Source organism: Euprymna scolopes, chromosome 42, assembly GCF_053919585.1.
Source record: "Euprymna scolopes isolate OS-2025 chromosome 42, ASM5391958v1, whole genome shotgun sequence".
NCBI classification, from domain to species: domain Eukaryota; kingdom Metazoa; phylum Mollusca; class Cephalopoda; order Sepiida; family Sepiolidae; genus Euprymna; species Euprymna scolopes.
In genome coordinates, this window is record NC_136523.1 from 15081003 (window position 1) to 15104021 (window position 23019).

The 23019-nt window shown below is 29.4% G+C and overlaps 1 protein-coding gene across 1 annotated transcript in view; it reads right to left on the reverse strand.

The window, feature by feature from the left end:
- Window positions 1-16033, reverse strand: part of LOC145266929 (ubiquitin carboxyl-terminal hydrolase 8-like) — a 140578-nt gene extending 124545 nt beyond the window's left edge. The window contains exon 1 of the mRNA XM_080122728.1: window positions 15908-16033. The gene's annotated coding sequence lies outside the window, so the exon portion shown is untranslated. The remainder of the gene's footprint in view (window positions 1-15907) is intronic.
- Window positions 16034-23019: the final 6986 nt, after the last annotated feature.

A 23019-nucleotide genomic window follows, 5' to 3' on the forward strand; every position in this document is an offset into this window, starting at 1 on the left:
AATTCATAAATATTTTTTATAATGAAATGTTTTTTTCCAATAATATGTTTATGAACTGTTCTTTTTTAATCAAACAAAAAAAAATTCATAAATATTTTTTATAATGAAATGTTTTTTTCCAATAATATGTTTATGAACTGTTCTTTTTTAATCAAACAAAAAAAAGTTCATAAATATTTTTTATAATGAAATGTTTTTTTACAATAATATGTTTATGAACTGTTCTTTTTTAATCAAACAAAAAAAAATTCATAAATATTTTTTATAATGAAATGTTTTTTTACAATAATATGTTTATGAACTGTTCTTTTTTAATCAAACAAAAAAAAATTCATAAATATTTTTTATAATGAAATGTTTTTTTCAAATAATATGTTTATGAACTGTTCTTTTTTAATCAACAAAAAAACATTCATAAATATTTTTTATAATGAAATGTTTTTGCACTAATATGTTTATGAACTGTTCTTTTTTAATCAAACAAAAAAAAATTCATAAATATTTTTTATAATGAAATGTTTTTTTCCAATAATATGTTTATGAACTGTTCTTTTTTAATCAAACAAAAAAAAATTCATAAATATTTTTTATAATGAAATGTTTTTTTCCAATAATATGTTTATGAACTGTTCTTTTTTAATCAACAAAAAAACATTCATAAATATTTTTTATAATGAAATGTTTTTGCACTAATATGTTTATGAACTGTTCTTTTTTAATCAAACAAAAAAAAATTCATAAATATTTTTTATAATGAAATGTTTTTTTACAATAATATGTTTATGAACTGTTCTTTTTTAATCAAACAAAAAAAAATTCATAAATATTTTTTATAATGAAATGTTTTTTTCCAATAATATGTTTATGAACTGTTCTTTTTTAATCAAACAAAAAAAAATTCATAAATATTTTTTATAATGAAATGTTTTTTTACAATAATATGTTTATGAACTGTTCTTTTTTAATCAAACAAAAAAAAATTCATAAATATTTTTTATAATGAAATGTTTTTTTACAATAATATGTTTATGAACTGTTCTGTTTTAATCAACAAAAAAACATTTATAAATATTTTTTATAATGAAATGTTTTTGTTCTAATATGTTTATGAACTGTTCTTTTTTAATCAAACAAAAAAAATTCATAAATATTTTTTATAATGAAATGTTTTTTTACAATAATATGTTTATGAACTGTTCTTTTTTAATCAAACAAAAAAAAATTCATAAATATTTTTTATAATGAAATGTTTTTTTCCAATAATATGTTTATGAACTGTTCTTTTTTAATCAAACAAAAAAAAATTCATAAATATTTTTTATAATGAAATGTTTTTTTCCAATAATATGTTTATGAACTGTTCTTTTTTAATCAAACAAAAAAAAATTCATAAATATTTTTTATAATGAAATGTTTTTTTCCAATAATATGTTTATGAACTGTTCTTTTTTAATCAAACAAAAAAAAAATTCATAAATATTTTTTATAATGAAATGTTTTTTTACAATAATATGTTTATGAACTGTTCTTTTTTAATCAAACAAAAAAAAATTCATAAATATTTTTTATAATGAAATGTTTTTTTACAATAATATGTTTATGAACTGTTCTTTTTTAATCAAACAAAAAAAAATTCATAAATATTTTTTATAATGAAATGTTTTTTTACAATAATATGTTTATGAACTGTTCTTTTTTAATCAAACAAAACAAAATTCATAAATATTTTTTATAATGAAATGTTTTTTTCCAATAATATGTTTATGAACTGTTCTTTTTTAATCAAACAAAAAAAAATTCATAAATATTTTTTATAATGAAATGTTTTTTTACAATAATATGTTTATGAACTGTTCTTTTTTAATCAAACAAAAAAAAATTCATAAATATTTTTTATAATGAAATGTTTTTTTACAATAATATGTTTATGAACTGTTCTTTTTTAATCAAACAAAAAAAAATTCATAAATATTTTTTATAATGAAATGTTTTTTTCCAATAATATGTTTATGAACTGTTCTTTTTTAATCAACAAAAAAACATTCATAAATATTTTTTATAATGAAATGTTTTTGCACTAATATGTTTATGAACTGTTCTTTTTTAATCAAACAAAAAAAAATTCATAAATATTTTTTATAATGAAATGTTTTTTTACAATAATATGTTTATGAACTGTTCTTTTTTAATCAAACAAAAAAAAATTCATAAATATTTTTTATAATAAAATGTTTTTTTCCAATAATATGTTTATGAACTGTTCTTTTTTAATCAACAAAAAAACATTCATAAATATTTTTTATAATGAAATGTTTTTGCACTAATATGTTTATGAACTGTTCTTTTTTAATCAAACAAAAAAAAATTCATAAATATTTTTTATAATGAAATGTTTTTTTCCAATAATATGTTTATGAACTGTTCTTTTTTAATCAAACAAAAAAAAATTCATAAATATTTTTTATAATGAAATGTTTTTTTACAATAATGTTTATGAACTGTTCTTTTTTAATCAAACAAAAAAAAATTCATAAATATTTTTTATAATGAAATGTTTTTTTACAATAATATGTTTATGAACTGTTCTTTTTTAATCAACAAAAAAACATTCATAAATATTTTTTATAATGAAATGTTTTTGCACTAATATGTTTATGAACTGTTCTTTTTTAATCAAACAAAAAAAAATTCATAAATATTTTTTATAATGAAATGTTTTTTTCCAATAATATGTTTATGAACTGTTCTTTTTTAATCAAACAAAAAAAAATTCATAAATATTTTTTATAATGAAATGTTTTTTTCCAATAATATGTTTATGAACTGTTCTTTTTTAATCAACAAAAAAACATTCATAAATATTTTTTATAATGAAATGTTTTTGCACTAATATGTTTATGAACTGTTCTTTTTTAATCAAACAAAAAAAATTCATAAATATTTTTTATAATGAAATGTTTTTTTACAATAATATGTTTTTGAACTGTTCTTTTTTAATCAAACAAAAAAAAATTCATAAATATTTTTTATAATGAAATGTTTTTTTCCAATAATATGTTTATGAACTGTTCTTTTTTAATCAAACAAAAAAAAATTCATAAATATTTTTTATAATGAAATGTTTTTTTACAATAATATGTTTATGAACTGTTCTTTTTTAATCAAACAAAAAAAAATTCATAAATATTTTTTATAATGAAATGTTTTTTTACAATAATATGTTTATGAACTGTTCTTTTTTAATCAAACAAAAAAAAATTCATAAATATTTTTTATAATGAAATGTTTTTTTACAATAATATGTTTATGAACTGTTCTTTTTTAATCAAACAAAAAAAAATTCATAAATATTTTTTATAATGAAATGTTTTTTTACAATAATATGTTTATGAACTGTTCTTTTTTAATCAAACAAAAAAAAATTCATAAATATTTTTTATAATGAAATGTTTTTTTCCAATAATATGTTTATGAACTGTTCTTTTTTAATCAAACAAAAAAAAATTCATAAATATTTTTTATAATGAAATGTTTTTTTCCAATAATATGTTTATGAACTCTTCTTTTTTAATCAAACAAAAAAAAATTCATAAATATTTTTTATAATGAAATGTTTTTTTACAATAATATGTTTATGAACTGTTCTTTTTAATCAAACAAAAAAAAATTCATAAATATTTTTTATAATGAAATGTTTTTTTCCAATAATATGTTTATGAACTGTTCTTTTTTAATCAAACAAAAAAAAATTCATAAATATTTTTTATAATGAAAAGTTTTTTTTCCAATAATATGTTTATGAACTCTTCTTTTTTAATCAAACAAAAAAAAATTCATAAATATTTTTTATAATGAAATGTTTTTTTACAATAATATGTTTATGAACTGTTCTTTTTTAATCAAACAAAAAAAAATTCATAAATATTTTTTATAATGAAATGTTTTTTTCCAATAATATGTTTATGAACTCTTCTTTTTTAATCAAACAAAAAAAAATTCATAAATATTTTTTATAATGAAATGTTTTTTTACAATAATATGTTTATGAACTGTTCTTTTTTAATCAAACAAAAAAAAATTCATAAATATTTTTTATAATGAAATGTTTTTTTACAATAATGTTTATGAACTCTTCTTTTTTAATCAAACAAAAAACAGTTCATAAATATTTTTATAATGAAATATTTGTTCAATATGTTTATTTACTGTTTTTTAATCAAACAAAAAAACAGTTCATAAATATTTTTATAATGAAATGTTTTTGCACTAATATGTTTATGAACTGTTCTTTTTTAATCAACAAAAAAACATTCATAAATATTTTTTATAATGAAATGTTTTTGCAATATGTTTATGAACTGTTCTTTTTTAATCAAACAAAAAAAAATTCATAAATATTTTTTTCACAAAATCTTGTTATATTATTGAATTAATTTGCAATTCTTATTGGTGATGAATTATTTGTATAACTAATTTTATTTAATTATTTGGTTATTATCCTCATCTTCTAGTTGTTTTCACAATGTTTAGGATAATTATTCCTCTGGCCTTCATCAGGTGGTTAACCGCGATGAAATAGGAATGTTGAATCCTTCAACTACATCCACAGTGATTACTGCCTTCCATAGTTGTCGTCTCACCATGGTTTGGCCAACTAATCCTCTGACCGGCTTCGGGTGGGATTGAAACCGCTATCTTCAGACAATGCTCACCTGGAATCATAGATATTCCATATCCCTATCCACTGCACCACAGGCCCCTAATTAAGGTTGGTATTTTTGGTCTAATAAATTCATATTTTGTTCTTTGAATTGTCGGGGCCATACTGATTGCTATAATATTGAATTAATTTGGAATTATTTTGAAGATGAGTAAATTGTATAATTTATTTTATTTAATTATTTGGACGATCATCCTCATCTTTTAGTTGTTGTTGTTCACGGCGTTTCAGTCAATAATTATCTACGATAATAATTGGTTGAAATATCTACGATTGTCTGAAGGTAGCGGTTTCAATCTCGCCCAAAGCCGGGCAGAGGATTAATTGGCCAAATTATAGTGAGACAACAACAGAAATTGCTGCGAATGTAGTTGGAGGATTTAACATTCTTATCTCTTATTGCGGTTAACCATCTGACGAAGGCCAGAGGAATAATTGACCGAAACGTCATAAAGCAACAACTGGAAGATGAAGATAATAGTCCAAAAATAATTAAATAAAATAAATCAAACAAAATCTTGTAGGAAAGAAAACTAAAATATTTTTGGTAATGTCACTAAATAGGTTTTGCAGGTGATGAGAAAAACAAGGCATTTAAAATGTTAATTGTTTTAACCATGCAATTCTCTATATAAGAGCCAGGTATGTCCAAGGATGGAGCACTGTTGCCACCTCTAGGCAGGAGCTGCTAGAAAGGACTTATCCTGCCTTGACAGAGTTCAAAATAGACTTCGTAGCCTCATAGGGGATGTCCTTTTCTCTTCCCTGCAACCCCTTTCTCACAGAAGAGATGTTGCGAGCTTGTCTCTGCTTTATTATTTTCATGGCAAGTGCTCGTCTGAGCTCCAATCTATGGTCCCCCCCTTGCCAAACTTTCACAAGAAACACCTGTCTAGCAGAAAACACTATCAACACTTTCCCCCACTCTTTATCTGTGCCTAAACCTAAACGTAGATTCCATGAACAAAGCTTCTTTCTTAGAACTGAACGCCTATGGAATTGTCTTCCGTTTTCCTGCTTTCCAGCTGACTACAATATTGTTGTCTTCAAGTCTAACGTAAACAAGTTTTTGATGAGCCGTTCCATAATAAGTTAACAAATTTACCGGCTTTCCATTACTAACAATTACTATATTGTCCAATTTCTACTGTACACTCTTTAACCCTTGCCCTTGAGTGGCCTCTTGGCTTTGATAAGTGGTGATGCCTATGTAAAAAAAAAAAACCATTACATGAGGAGTCATTTCAAGAAGTAAAAAGTTAATTTATTTTACCTTGTCGAGGGCAGTCACATTGGATTCTTACACAACTGTTCACACATTTTAATTGTGTATTTCTCGTGTACATCGGTAAAACAACACAGTGTAATGGAACAAAATAAGACAAAGCTGACGAGTCGGAACATGACAATCTAAACAACTTTTATTTTTACTTATCTTCTCCTATATAATAATTTGACTGCAGAAATCCCCCTCTGTACCAAAGTATCATCAGATGACACATACAAAATACATCTGGCTTATTAGCCACTATTATATTCCACCGTGATATTAAAATGCTACATTCCATCCGACAAGCATCACCATCACACTCACAACATCTTAAGATATTTAGTCCTTCCACTACTACCAGTTGTGACCGGGTCCTATTCTACATTTTTTAACAATAGTGTCATTACATCCTTCTTAACTGGCTAAAACAAACAGACCTAACATATTCTTTCCGATTTCCGAATACTAAATAATAACGGTTCCCTAACAATATTCTGCACTTTCTAATTGGCTGAGACTGGAAATTCTTATATTCCAGAATTAAACTAATTACTAGATAAATGAACACTTCTAAAAGTTTACAAAAATGGCATTGCTCTCCACATGAGGCACTAGCACAAAAAAAAAAAAGAAATACAAAAATTTTAACCACTCATAAACAGACACTTAAATACTGATAACCTTAATTACTGGAACGAATGTGCACAAGTAAACAACTTCATATGCATAACATCTTTCCCATCTTTGCTTGAATGTCTTGAAGACTTACAAAAATGTAAACACAGCAATGGTTTGGCAATGTAAACATGTACAAAGAACCAACATGGCACTATCCCACCCACTTACCCACCCACCCCAAAAATTAAAAACCTGCCCTGAGAAAAAAAAAAAGAGAGAAATGTTTTCCTGGTTTTACTAAATACGTACAACTATACACGATCAATGTATGACTAATTACCATTGCCGCTGATTAAAACAAATTAGACAAAGGTGATCGTTTGAAGTTTCAAGGTTATTTTTGGCAAGTATCTTTTTAAGTCCATACATAAACAGATATTTACTAAAGAAAACTCCTGATTTTTATTCAATATTCACACTTACATGGACGATCTACTAAGTCCGTTAGCATAAAAAAGTGTTATTAAAATAAATAATAACACTTTAGTCACAGTTGTGATTATTTGGGGGCAAATTCTTAAAGACTGAGACTTTTTCCAACCCAGTGTGCCATTTTTTCTTTAATCTTTGTAATAAATAAATAAATTTTTTAAATAAATAAATAAGTAGATCGCAGTCACAATTTTCAGCCGAGAGATTTTTTTTTTTTTTTTGCAAATTAAATGTTACAAGTGACCTTTTTATGAAATTTGAATTTTGTAACACAATCACAACGTAACACGAGAAATTCTTTGTAAAAAGTAGAATCCGTTAAGTTTTTTTGTTTTTTCATTCGGGGACTTTTTTTAAGGCAAAGTCAAAAAAAAAAAAAAAAAATTTTTTTTTATTTATTTTTTTTTTTTTTTTTTTTTTTTTTTTTTTTTTGTAATTCAGGGACTTTTTTTTAATGAATGAGGACTAAGATTTTCGACTATGCTGATTAATAAAATCCAATTCTAATTTTGCGGAGACAAGTACTTCTAGAGATCAACTAGCCTGGGTGCCCGATGTTGCCCAGTTGTTTGGGGTGTGCTGAGCAAAAAAAATTTTAAAAGTGGTAGCAAGCAGGCAGGCTCGAATCTGTATGGCAAAGGAGGAAAAGAATGTGAAAAAAAAAACAAAAAACGTGATGTCTTTGCTGTCCCATCCATCGCCAAACCGGAAGTGACGTAGGTTTAAATTAAGGCTAGACAATCGAAAAGAGGGAATAACTTTCGAAAATATCAGCGAAAAAAGTGACCTCTCCCTGTAGAAAAGTGCCTAGTTGAGTGCGAAGGAATTAATGTCTTTGGCCAATTTTTCAATGTCGTCTGAAGGGTAGAGTTTCAAAACGATACCAATTGTGAAAATCTGTCACCTCTATCGAAAGTTTTAGGCAGACATACATGCATAAATACATACATACATTTAAACAGACAAGTGAGATTTATATTATAGATGGCTGCCAGGTTTGTATGCATGTTCGATAAACAAATCTACTTCTGCCACCACAATTTTTTTTTTTTTAGCATTTGCAGGTGGGTATGCCGACAACAATTATCATAATTAAATTTGGGGGAATTATCCACTCCTCCAAAAAAGATGGTTGTCTACTCCTACAGCCATTCTTCACATGGGAATGTTGGGGGGGTGTCTATTCCAAACGCTGATCTTATCATGACAATACTCAAAGAAGTGAAGTGAAAAAAGTTGTAATGGTTTTGTTTTACGCATTAAAAAAACTGGAATTTAATACTAATGGTAAAAGAGTTGAAAAGAAGAGGAAGAGTTGGACACCAAACAGAAACAGTGAAAGCCAATTTCATTTCGGCCACAGCTGCCAGTATCCAAAATTATTCAGGGACAGCATTGGCCACCAACAACAACCATAGTTTACTTTTTTGCGAAGGGAGGGGGTGTCCACTAGGCAACGCCGGTTAACGGGTCCTGCTAGTGTAGAATAAATGCAAAAAAAAAAAAAAAAAAAAAAAAACATGGAAAATAATTCAAACAACTTGTAAACAATTTTTATTTTAAATTAAAATATTTTTATAATTTAGAAAAGTAATTGAAACAACTTAATCTTTAATTATTATTTTTTTTTTTTGGTTTTATTTAACGGCATATCAACCCTTTGTTTGTTTTTTTTATTACATTTTCACCCCAAACAAGGCACATTGCCACTTTGGTGTAGGGGGTTACTATCAGGGGGAACATATACTGGGGTACTATGTGGGAATTTGGGCAGCAAGATGTCTGTTCACGTTACACTTGAACTTCTGCACGTCAGTACAGTTGGGGAAGCAGGGACCTGGAATGGAATTCCAAAGTCTAGCGGTTCTGGGAAAGAAACTACTGGAGTAGAAATATCTTTTACATCTAGGGATCTCTACTGTGTGTGGGTGGGATTTAGCTGCCTGTCGGGTTTGCCGAGGGTGTTTACGTCGTGGGGGCACAAGTGCTTGCAGTTTGTCAGAGCATTCTCCATTAAAATACTTGTAGAACAGGCAGAGGAATGAACGTTTCGTCGATGGGACAGAGGCTGAAGCTTAGATGCCAGTTCAGGGCCTATCAGATTGGCGACTCTCTTTTGAACCTTGTCTAGGAGCGACAGACGAGTAGCAGATGCACCATCCCAAATATGACAGCAATACTCCATTTGTGGGTTATTTAATGCTAAATCCAGTTATTTTGGAAATAGTATTCGAAGTTGTATCCAGTTATTTTAGCGTTCCAATTGTTGGGTTGATGTGAGTGGCTTCTTTTTGGTTGAACAAGCGTAGATTATTTTTATTTATTAGATTTTCAATTTTCTTTCTCTTTCTATCCGTTTTCCTTGCATCCCCATAAGGTGTTGTGACTAAGTCCCCTAGGAAAATAAGGGTTTGGGTACTTGCTCTATTAAGTTCTCCAATTCATTTTCATTTATTTGTTCATGTGGTGGTATATATAAAGAACAAATGATTATCGGTTTGTGTAAAGTTGCTCTTACGGCAACCGCTTGCAAATTTGTAATTCAATTTGGCTCTGGGGTATGTTATTTTTAATGTAATTTTTAATTAAATTTCCACAGGTTTCATAAATATATGTCAGGGCTCTATGGACAAATTTATCTTTAGTTGATCTTTGACAACTAAATATTTTCGTTTACTAGCCAAATAGAAAAGTTATTAGCCAAATCCACATGATTTTTAGAATATGACATTCGTTCTGTGACGAGTATGTACAACAAATATGTATAATTTTAAATATACAACAAATTTTATGTTGATACTTTAAAGTATAAACATTCTAATTTCTTCAGATGTTTTTTTTTAAACAGCCTTCGTAAAATACAAAAAGCATATATTGTTCTATTAAACTTTTATTATTTTAAATAATTCAACTTTGTTCGTTTTATAAAAAAAATAAAGTTGAAAAGATATTTTTCACTCAGTAGTGAGCTTTGGAAGAGTGTCGGAGAAAGAAATACAATCGCCAAAAGATAAGCGTTTCATTATTTCTATTCGCCACTTTGAAAAATCACTCTCAAATGGGACTGTTTCACTCGCAATGTAGAGCCCTGTATATGCATGCTTGCACGTAAAACAATAGTCACCACTTATAACATAAAGCATTACATTGCTTGATATCCAGAAAACTACTTATTTGTGGAAAATTTAAATGTAATATTTTACGTTTAGCGGTAGCCATTAAGCGCATGCATATTTTTTTTTTTTTTTAATCAAAACTTTTGAAAATTCATTACGTCATTTGTCTTGAATAAACATGGCCACCATATTACATAACTACATAAAACCATTGGAAAAGTCTATTTTCACTATTGTGAAAACTATTTGCTGGTCCCAAATTTAAATGAGATATTTGTTTTCAGCACACCTGAAAATCCCAAAAAACAAGTTTTTCTACAGCAGATATCCTAACTGTAATCTCTGAACGTTCACTGGACAAAGCAGGGGAGGGTAGAGCAGTAGTCCTAGATATATCTAAAGCTTTTGACAGGGTATCGTATGATAGTCTTCTCAGGAACATACAGTATCACTGTGCGAATACTTAACAATTAAATCCTTCTTAAATAAGTATCCAGGTTATCCTCAACAGCCATACATCTAAACAACATGATATAAATGCGGGGGTACCTCAGGGATCCTTGGACTTTTACTAATATTCATAAATGACCTCCCTGATAAAATTTTCTCCAAGATGAGTATATTTACTGATGACACCACGCTCTATAACAAGCACACAAATGAACACACATCTAAGACAATGGCAGAAACAACCTCCAATTTGCTGTGGAATGGAGACAAAACTGGATGGTCACATATAATGCTGCCAAGATTAAGCTTGTCTCCTTCAATAAGAAACCTTCTCTACCAATAATGGCTATAGCTAAAAATACATTACCTGAAAGTACTTCTTTCAAACTCCTCAGCCTAACATTCACAGGGAACATGAGTTGGAACAGATACATTGAGAGCACTGCCAGGGCCGCTACAAGAAAGGTGGGATCTCTCTACCGTGCTAGAAAGAAAGTATTCTATACCTCTACAAAGCCACCATTCGCCCATATATGGAGTATTGTGGTCACATTTGGGCTGGTGCACCTTCTAGTAGTCTATCGCTCCTTGACAGGGTTCAAAAGAGCACCAATCTGAGAGGTCCTGAACTGTCATCCAAGCTTCAACCATTGTCCCATCAATGAAATGTTGCATCTCCCTGCCTGTTTTACAAGTATTTTTATAGTGAATGCTCTGATGAACTACAATACCCCTGACAAACTCAACAAGCAGCCAAATCCCACCCAGTATAGATCCCTAGATGTAAGAAGGTTTTCTATTGTAATAGTTTCTTCTCCAGAAGTGCTAGATTCTGGAACTCCCTTTTGGGTTCATGTTTTTCCAACTGTGTAATGTGGATAGACATCTTGCTGCTCGACTCTCTACATTGTATCCCTAAAACTACTGTTCTCCCCCTACATCAAAGTGGTACTGTGCCTTGTTTGGGGGTGAAAATGGAATGAAAAGAAAAAAAAAAAGGTTGGTTTTGTGCTGGTCTGCCATACCACAATTACCAAATACTTTTATTTATTTATTGTATTTACTTATTATTATCTGCTACTAGTCTCTCACTCCTAGACAAGGTTCAAAAGAGAGTCGCCAACCTAATAGGTCCTGAACTATCATCCAAGCTTCAGCCTCTGTCCCATCAACGCAATCTAGCATCCCTCTGCCTGTTCTACAAGTACTTTAACGGTGTATATTTCGACGAGCTTCAAGCATTTGTACCCCCTCTACGTAAATACCCCCGACAAGTAGTACAATCCCACCCCTTCACAGTAGAGATCCCTAGATGTAAGAGAGCCTTCTACTCCAGTAGTTTCTTCCCCAGAACCGCTAGACTTTGGAACTCCTTGCCAGGTTCCTGCTTCCCCAACTGTACTGACATGCAGAAGGTCAAGTGTAATCTGAACCGACATCTTGCTGCCCAACTCCCCACCTAGTACCCCTGTAGCCTGTGTCCCTAATAGTAGCCCCCTACATCAAAATGGCAATGTGACTTGTTTGGGGTGAAAATGTAAAAAAAAAAAAAAATTAAAAAAATTTACTTTTTCTTTTTTTTTTTTTATACTTGGACGTCACCACTTATCAAGGCCCAGAAGTCACTCATGGATAAGGGTTATTGCGTGTACAGTAATCAATGAGATAGTATCGTAGTAATCGTTAGTATTGGAGATTTGATAAAGTGTCTTACTTAAGGGGGCGATTCATCAAGAATTTGTTTATGTTGGACTTGAAGACATCCAAGTTGTAGTTAGATGGGAAACAGGCAAATGAGTTCCACAGGCGCGCACTTCTAAGAAAGAAGCTTTGTTCATGGAATCTATGTTTTGATTTAGGCACAGATAAAGAGTAGGGAAAATTACTGACAGTAGTTTCAGCTAGACGGGTGTTTTTTTATGAAAGATTGGTGAGGGGGACCAGAGATTGGATCTCGGACGAGCTCTTGGCATGGAAATTTTTATTTTTTGTGCTAATGCAGAAAAGTTACCGTGCTATTTTTAATTAGTATTTCCAATTGAAATTCAAGCTTTACGATATATTTTGCTTATTTGTCACGTGAAAGTATAGGACAGAGTGCTTGTTAAGATACAGTCGACAGATGGATTATTTTAAAAATGCTGTTTCAAGCAAAAACACAGCACTTCTGCAGTATGTCGACAGCGGCCATTGTTGGGGGGGGGCGATAACTCGGCAAATAAGTAACAAACAAGATTTTTATTTTTTTGAACAGAAAAATATTTGAAAACCAAAACATTGAATAAAAATGTATCGAAATATAATTGTTAAAACATTTATTGAAAAGTCTGCTAAAGACAATTTTAATAATTCAATTTTTGAATTATAGCAACATTGGATTTTTATAAAATAATTTTTTTTGTTTTTTGTTTTGTTTTCAAACAAAATAATTATAATGAAACATTTGCAAATGTGTAGTTTAGTGGCGTAAATTATTTGACAGACAAAAAAGTTATAAAACTATCTATTTTTATATAAAACACATTATTAGACCCAAAGGCTAAAATAAAACCAGAAAAAAATTTCATTTTTATCATTTTTGCATCATTTTTTATTAGACTAACTATACGACAATCGCAACCGCCATATTATTTTTTAAATCTAGCCTTTCTAAGGTTTGATAGATTGGCCTTTTTAAGGCCAAATTCGGCCTTTTTTTTCTTTTTTTTTTTTTTTTACTCTCTTGGAACTGTTTTGGCCGCCATTTTTGTAATGAAAGGGCGTAAAATAGGCTAAATTTGGTCAAACCTTAGAAATCTGTCAAACTTTAGAAAGGCCAAATTTTAAAACAATATGGCGGCCTCGATTGGCGTACATTTATTCTAATAAAAAATGTTGAAAAGAAATTTTTTTTTTAAATCAATTTCTTTCTAGTTTTATTTCAGCCTTTGGGTCTTTATATGAAATAGTTTTTATAATTTTTTGTCTGTCAAATAATTTACGCCGCTAAACTACACATTTACCCAAAAATTTTTCGAGATTTTTTTATAATTTTTTTAAATCGTATTTCCAAGTTTAATTGAAGTCTTATATGTTTGTTTGTTTTTTTTATTCAATTGTAAGGTTAAAGTACAGAATAGGTACAAAACCTCCCCATGTTAAGAATGGCTTTTTAAATAATAACATTATTTCAGCACGGCGGATCACTCTCTGCATGAGTACCAAATAGTTTTCATGATATGAAAAAATTAACTTTTTCGAAAAGTGGGTGATCACCTTTCCATGTAAATTTAACTTAAAATGAGCACCCACTTTCTGGCCACCTGAGACAGGGGGGGGGGGCATTCCTTTTTAGTGTTTATTGCCGAAAAGTTTTTTTTCGATTTCTTTGTCCGTTTTCATCTTTCAATAAAGACACCAGGAAATTAAAAAAAAAAAAAAAAAAGAAAAATCTGTATTATTTTACTTTAAGGCTCGTCTCACATTCGTATGGAAAAAAAAATTTTTTTTGTAGTTTTCGGTGTGCTTAAAAAGAATATGGTAACCGTTTCCGTCGCAAATTTACCGTTTGTATGGTATTAACCTCTTAACTCTGGGACTATTTTCCATTTCACAGCCCAGCCTCCATTTACGCTACGCGCCAGCATAAAAAAGGCTGTTAAATGTGCACTCGCGTACCAAACTACATTGTCACAGTATTGGCGAAAATTTAAAATTAGACGAAAAAAAATAGTTTTCCAAATACGAAGCCATGTAATTCTGTGTTATTACGGCTGACCATTTTTGTACGCGCAAGCGCGCGATTGTATTAACCCCTGAACTCTGGGACTATTTTCCATTTCACAGCCGCGCCTTCGTTTACGCTACGTGTGAGCATAAACGAAGGCTGTTAAATATGCACTCGCGTACCAAACTGCCTTGTCACAGTGTAGTATTGGTAAAAAATTAAAATTAGTAGTTTACTAAATATTAAACCATGTAATTTTATGTTATCATGGCTGGCCATTTTGTACGCGCAAGCGCGCATATGGTCGACGCTCGCGCGCTCATTTTAAGTTAAATTTAAATGAAAAAGTAATTTCTTCATATCATGAAAACTATTTTTTTGCGACGGAAACGGTTTACAGATTCGCCTTTATAGCACATCGAAATCTACAATAAAATATTTTGTTATATAATACCCTATTTTCGATATGACAATTAAGTATGTAATATTGTTTTTGCTTAAAACAATATATATTTTTTTTTAAATCCCGTAAATTTTTACTTGGTTTCCCCCTTAACATATTTCCTTTAAAATGACGACTTCATCAGGTTTTCCGGAATGCTGAAAACGAATATCACATTTAAATTTTCCGCAAATAAGTAGCTTTCCGGATAATAAGCAAGGTCATTTCTTATGTTACAAGTAGTAGTGACCATTGTTATATGCGCATATTTTCGTCGGATTTTTTTTCACCAAAATATGCGCGCTTGCGCGTACAATAATCGCCACCACTTATAACAAAGAATTATTTTGCTCAATATCCGGAAAACTGTTTATTTGCTGTCTGTAATGTTAAATGCGATATTCGCTTTCAGTATACTTGAAAACCTTGTGAAGTCATTTTAAAAGGAAGATGCTAAGGTGGAAACCAAGTAAAAAAATTCGATTTGTCGATTATATATTAAACACTTAGAATAGTTACAAAACGTTTCCCTTCCCATGTTAAGAATGGCTTTCTAAATAATAATGTAATTTTTTTCAACACGGTAACTTTTCTGCATAAGATCTCCTGTTGTTGTAAGAAAATCGAATTATTTTTTTTATCCGACATTGTTTGATGTGCGCCTGTCCTTTCGATTCGCCATAATTAATATTTAAAAACAATGTCGAAGATTGTTTTGATTAAAGAAGGTGTGACAGTAAATTAATAATGAAAGGTTTTCTAAATTGATAGTTTAAAACACTTTAATTATTATTTAATAATAAAAATACAAAATAATTAATTACTCAAATGTTTAAATTAATAAAATTATTTTAAAATTTAAAAAAAAAATGTTATTTCAAAAGATTTTCACCATGTTCCAACACCTTTACGAGAAAAAAAAAAAGACGACAATTATTTGTTTAGAACTAAAATAGTGTCATCTTAAAGATGTCCCACTTTTTAAAGACGGGTTGAAAATCGGTCGAGGTCTTATCTTTCCGCTTTTTTTGTTTTTTTTGCCTTCTTTTCTTTTTTAAATGATAAACAAGAAATACGGAAATAAGAATCTCACCTGACTTTCGAACATCAACACGAGTTGGCCATTTTGTTTCCCGGCATGCATTGCGTCGGCTGCTTCTTACGAACGGAAGCGGAAATTCAAATCGACCAAACCGGGCAGACGAAACCGGAACAACAGAATTTAGATCTACGAAACCGGAATAATAAAATAAATCAACTCAGAAATTAATTTAAAAAAAAAAATTTTAAATGAAGATATAATTTTCTTTTTAATTTGCCAAACTTTTTAATGTTTTCCCTTTATATATTTTATAGACAAAAATTTAGGAGACAGTAATGGAAAAACATGAAAAACTTATCAAATTAAATTGGGAATTTATTTGAAAAGCAAACAAAGCAGTGCAAAAATAAATATACAAAGAAATAAATGTTACTGTACTGACCAAAGATTTAGGTCACAAAACCAAAACCACTACTACCATCCTCTTCAGCACCTTCCTCTTCCCTACAGTGTAAAAGATAATTCTCACTCCTTAACCCTTCCTTACACCTAGTCACCCTGCTTACTGACTCCTCCCCTACCAGCCTGCCTTTGGTAATGTAATATTTGCTGTTATCCCGTTTGAATAAGACACAACACAAATACTAATTTGAAGGATTATTTTATTTTCTGTTAACACTGCGAACATGGTAAGATGACATGAGTATACCAGTCGTCAAAACACGTGTGTACTGTGGACGTCGACTCAGTGAACTCTGCCTCGTTCTCGTTGAAAAGGCACCAGCGTGCTCTACTTGGGTGGTAGCAGACTTAAAGAAATTCACATTATCTGGAAAAGATCAATTTGTGTTATGTGATACATCAACGTCATACCCTAGACCTTTTGTACCATATACACTACGGAAATCTATCTTCGACAGCTTACATTCAGTATCACATCCTGGAATAAAATCATCTATCAAAATGATTAAGGCTAGATTTTACTGGCCACATATGGATAAAACAATTAAAGAATTATGTGCATCATGCACATCTTGTCAACAAGCAAAAACACACAGACATACCAAATAATGCCTGTATAAAAGAAGTCAGAAATCTGTCAGATGAGATGCCGTCAAAATTATTTTTTAGATAAGGCGGGAGGCGCCTTGATATTGGAATTGGCATGGGATGGCTGAGTGACAGCTGTTAACGAACATGAGGTTACTTTACCCACATCCCTGAATGATGCCATATGGACCGTAAAAAAGGGTCCGGCTGAATAAATTATTTAAGACAGGAGACATAGAAAACATATGTCTGCGCCGTATATTTATTGTCAAAACGAATGAAAATATATTGAAAATGCATAGCAGAGATATTATCTGACATTTTCCTGGCTCGCAGGTGTGAAGAATAAGGTGAGAATAGGGCGTATAGGAAAAATGTATGCCGTACATTTTTGAAAATAGGGGGGAAAGGAGTGTAATGTTCTGACCCTTTAGGCTGTGATCATAGCGTAGTATCTGTTAACTGTGGCAAGCGGGGTCAATGGTCAAAACATTATTATTATTATTGTTATTGTATTCTTATTAATTGATTTGAGCGACAGATGGTCGCTGGATCAGTTATTATGATTAGAAGAATAAACAATTAAATTGCGGGAGAAATGATTCACGTGTGAATCGCAAAAGGAATGTGAAAATAGAAAATATATGTAAACATTATTTTGGGGTTTTGAATAAACAAATAACTAGTTGTGGATTAGATTGGTATGGGACACGTAATTAGGTGACGTAAGAGAACACATGATGTAGTTGGTTTTGGAGAGATTCAGAGAGTTGAGGATTGACCACCAGAGCGGACAGACGTCTAGAAAGGGGTGGACAGACAGCGGGCTGTATGAACAAAAAATGTAGACTAACTGCAGATCCTGTGAAAACCATTTGAGACAACTGTAATAAATTTATATTATAAAAATATAAAGAGTTGTTTTAATGGTTTCACAAAGAGGAACAGATGTCTCAATTATATGGTGCTGATCGCTTCATGGTTCGTCACGGAGCAGCGGGAAGATACAGAAGAACTCTTCAAGAAAAAGGTATGAAGCATATATTATTCTTCTTACATATGAACTGTAAAAATATCCCGTGTGATAAGTCTGATACAACATGATTCGGTTTACATGTCAATATCATGTCCTCTGGCTAACAACATGCATACGATTTATATGTTTATTATCTGTCTGTTAAAAGAACAATATCTTACATCCACTAGATAACACATGACACGTTTTAATATATCATCTCCTCCAATATAAACCAATATATTACAAAGGCAATATATGTTACTCTTTTACCGACCTGTTTTAACGTATTTTAAAGTATTTTTACCTAAAAATTAAACGAATGTAAAGTCTGTCAAAATAGAATGAAAAAAAAAACCGTGGTCTCATTAGAACAATGTCAAGCCTCAATAATTACTCAAAAATCGAAAATTAAACAAAATATTGCTCAAACATTATATTTTCGCATAATTGGTGACATTTATTCGATATGTTTCTGTCAATATTTTATTTAATTTTTGATTTTTGAATGGTTATTGAGGCTCAACTAATGACGCCACAATTTTTTTATTTCGTTTTAATTCAATATACTTGTGCTGTTTTTGTTTTTCAGTAAAAAAAAACAAAAACACTTAAAAATAATTTAAAACACAAAAAAATTCTTATGTAGGTAGAAGAGTACCTTATTTCGCCTTTGGTAACATTTATTGCTTATATATATATATATATATATATATATATATATATATATATATATATATATATATTTAAATAAGGGAGTAGTCACCAACAATGTGTATTTTTTAACATCATTTTATTATTCCGTGTCTTGGTTTTTCATTGAGAATTATGTTTGGATCATTGTAATAATATTTTTAAGTCATTGAAATCGTTTACGCGCGTTTCAGACGGTCTGTGATGCGTCCTCGTCAGAAATTATTTTCAAATGTGACTTAAAAACATTATTACAATGATCCAAACATAATTCTAAATGAAAAACCAAGACACGGAATAATAAAATAATGTTAAAATATACACATTGTTGGTGACTACTCCCTTATTTAAATATACATCTTTCTTTCGTTGGAATTTATTAACCCATTTCACATATATATATATATATATATATATATATATATATATATATATATATATATATATATATAGACTTGTTTGTAATATACTGAATTTTACTGGGTATGTATAATTCAGTAAATTTTCATATACCAATAAGTTTTAAGCCAAAGAGAGATGACTTAAAAAGTAAGCCACAAAATTATCATATTTCATAATTGAGCATTAATATACTGTATAAACAAAACCAAGACTTCAAAAAATGAATTGATAGCAACAGAAAGTGTATTTCATTTTAAGTTACAATTGTTTCCATACCAGGGATGTCTTCACAGGAATAGGTTTGTGCTATCACGCCTTAAATGTAACTTTTTATAACAATAAGGATCCTCGAATACAAGGATCAAATTTTAATGTAGAGTTAAATAGCTGGGAATGATGTAGTCTAAACGAAGGATCCAAATCTAATAAGCAAATATGGTTTCTATTATTTTAAACTGGATAAGAAATATAGATAAAGTATAAAGCTCAACAAAGACTGGAAACACTGTTCCATAACCGTGAGCATTTTTTAGTATTTAGTTGTAGCAGTATTGATGGTGAAATAAGTGGTACCCTTTCCAGATCAATAAAACAACTTAACAATAAACTAGCAATTATTATTAAAAAATTAAATTAGGATTAAGGGATTGGAAATAAATTGATTTTGTTATCTGACATCTAAAGCTTGTAAAATCCCTGCTGGTTTATTTATGCTTGTTCTAAATGTTTTTATCCAAAAATGCAAGAGTATACACCTTCTCATCGGAGTGAAGCACATTTGTAGCTATTGGGTTGTTTTGTTGTCTGAATAATTATTAGAGGATATATATTATTTTATTTAGGTATCCAAAAACACAATACACGAATTGTAATTTTGGTTTTTGGAGCCATGATTAACCTAAGTAGATTATGGATGAATAGTAGGTGTAGGTTAAACCCATGAGTAAATAATCAATTTTAAGATTAAAAATATATTTTAGATTCTTAATTTGTTAAATAAGCTATCGTAGCTTTTTCTGTATCTGTTTAATTAAATTACTTAATAAATCATAGACGCTTTCTAGTATCTACTAGACCTGAAACATCAAACAGCCTTAGTTGTCTCCCTTTAACTGTTATAAGTACTAAATAGGACCTTTATTTCCACATAATTCTTCAACTAGTAGTTAACAACGTAATGGATTATCTCCCTTCGTAATTAGTTTTTTCATAACTACATGGAACAGTATTTGATTAGAACGATAAAGAATTTTAAAATATTAAATAATGAAAAATAGAATAGGACCCTTTACTTGGAATGTTGTATGAGAATTAATAAATATAAGGTACTGTTTTCCTTTATTTTCCTATGTAATAAAATAATAACCCTAAACTGGTCTTAAATCTAAGTAATAAGATAATCGATATTTGTAAACATTGTTGCCACAAATGAGCGAATACGAAACTAAAAATTAACCGTAACGTTATAGCAAGGTTGTTCTAGCGTTATCATGTAACAATATTATAAATATAGAAATAAAAATTTTAAAATTCTTTTTAAAAAATTAATTATGTGAAATAAAGACATATAGAAATCTAATTTAGGAATTCAATGAATGGTATTATTTAAAGATTTTAAATGGCTATGGGTTTTTGTGGAAACTTCTTTTGACTGTTTTTAAATAAGGATACAAAAATTAGGTGATATATTAATATTTGAATGGGCTTTTGATGAAGGATGTCTCCAGGGTAAATTTTTTCGCATGCTTCATTTCCGTTAAGGGAATTTTCTTTAAACAATCTTCTATTGTCAAGAATGTGTTTTATTTAAGAAGTCTGAAGAAATGCTGGTTATGTGAAAATTTTCAAACGCCATAATGCTTGAAATTGTCCGACTGGTACGGAAACAATTGTAACTTAAAATGAAATACACTCTCTGTTGCTATCAATTCATTTTTTGAAGTCTTGGTTTTGTTAATACAGTATATATATATATATATATATATATATATATATATATATATATATATATATATATATATACTTCAGAATAAAATTATCTAACAATCAGCTGGTATAGAAACCTGTGATTATAAGATTTACAAGACATTACTGTCTATAAGTACTATCCCACCTTAATAAGAATTGCTCGATATACAAGATAGAGCAAATAAATCAATTTTTAGTCATTCAATGAATTTAAAAAATTATGACGTGAAATGTTTGAGTTTCAGATCAAAAGATTTTTATTATTCTATTTAAGACAAAGAATACATTAGAAATATTTTAACTCCTTATCCTATAGGATTTCGATGTCTACCATCTCTAACTATTTGCTAATATTTTCTCCTCTGAAGGGATGGTAGACATCGAAATCCTATAGGATAAGGAGTTAAAATATTTTAAATATATTCTTTGTCTTACATAGAATAATAAAAATCTTTTGATCTGAAACTGAAACATTTCACATCATAAATTTTAAAATTCATTGAATGACTAAAATTTGATATATATATATATATATATATATATATATATATATATATATATATATATATATACATCAAATTTAGTCATTCAATGAATTTTAAAATTTCACATGAAAGTACTTTATGTGCCTGGTAGTGTTCTTAGGTTTTGTGTTAGAATGTATTCGATAAGTATCAATAATCAATATTCAAAATGATCTGTTGAAAGAAGGAACATTCCATTTTCACCCTAAACAAGGCACAGTGCCACTTTGATGTAGGGGGCTACTAGCGAGAACAGTAGTTTTAGGGATACTATGTAGAGAGTCGAGCAGCAAGATGTCTATCCACATTACACTTGAACTTCTGCATGTCAGTACAGTTGGAAAAACATGAACCCAAAAGGGAGTTCCAGAATCTAGCACTTCTGGAGAAGAAACTATTAGAATAGAAAACTTTCTTACATCTAAGGAACTCTACTGGGTGGGATTTGGCAGCTTGTCAAGTTTGTCAGGGGTATTGTAGTTCGTCAGAGCATCCACCATTAAAATACTTGTAAAACAGGCAGAGGGATGCAACATTTCATTGCTGGGACCGAGGTTGAAGCTTAGATGACAGTTCCAGACCTATCAGGTTGGCGACTCTCTTTTGAACTCTGTCCAGGAGTAAGAGACTAGTAACAGATGCACCAGCCCAAATGTAACCACAGTACTCCATACATGGGCAAATGGTAGTCTTACAGGTACAGGATACTTTCAGGCATAAGTAGTTTTCTAGCACGATAGAGAGAGCCTACCTTCACAGCAGCCTTGGCAATGCTCTCAATGTATCTGTTACAACTCATGTTCCCAGTGAACTTTAAGCTGAGGAGTTTGAAAGAAGTACTTCCAGATGATGTATTTTTAGCCATAGCTGTTGGTAGTTGAAAAGGTTTCTTATAATTATTGAAGGAAACAAGCTTATTATTGGAAGTATTGAATGTGACCACCCATTTTTATCCCCATTCCACTACAGATTAGAGGTCTTCCTCTAGTGTTTCTGTCATTGCCCTAGATATGTGTTCTTTTGTTTTCCCCTTATGCCTGTTATAGAGCATGGTGTCATCAGCATATATACTCATCTCAGAGGCAATTTTATCACGAAGGTCATTTATAAATAATAAAGGAATAATAGTAAAGGTCATTCATAAATAATAAAGGAATAATAGTAAAGGTCATTCATAAATAATAAACGAATAATAGTAAAGGTCATTCATAAATAATAAAGGAATAATAGTAAAGGTCATTCATAAATAATAAAGGAATAATAGTAAAGGTCATTTATAAATAATAAAGGAATAATAGTAAAGGTCATTCATAAATAATAAAGGAATAATAGTAAAGGTCATTCATAAATAATAAAGGAATAATAGTAAAGGTCATTCATAAATAATAAACGAATAATAGTAAAGGTCATTCATAAATAATAAAGGAATAATAGTAAAGGTCATTTATAAATAATAAAGGAATAATAGTAAAGGTCATTCATAAATAATAAAGGAATAATAGTAAAGGTCA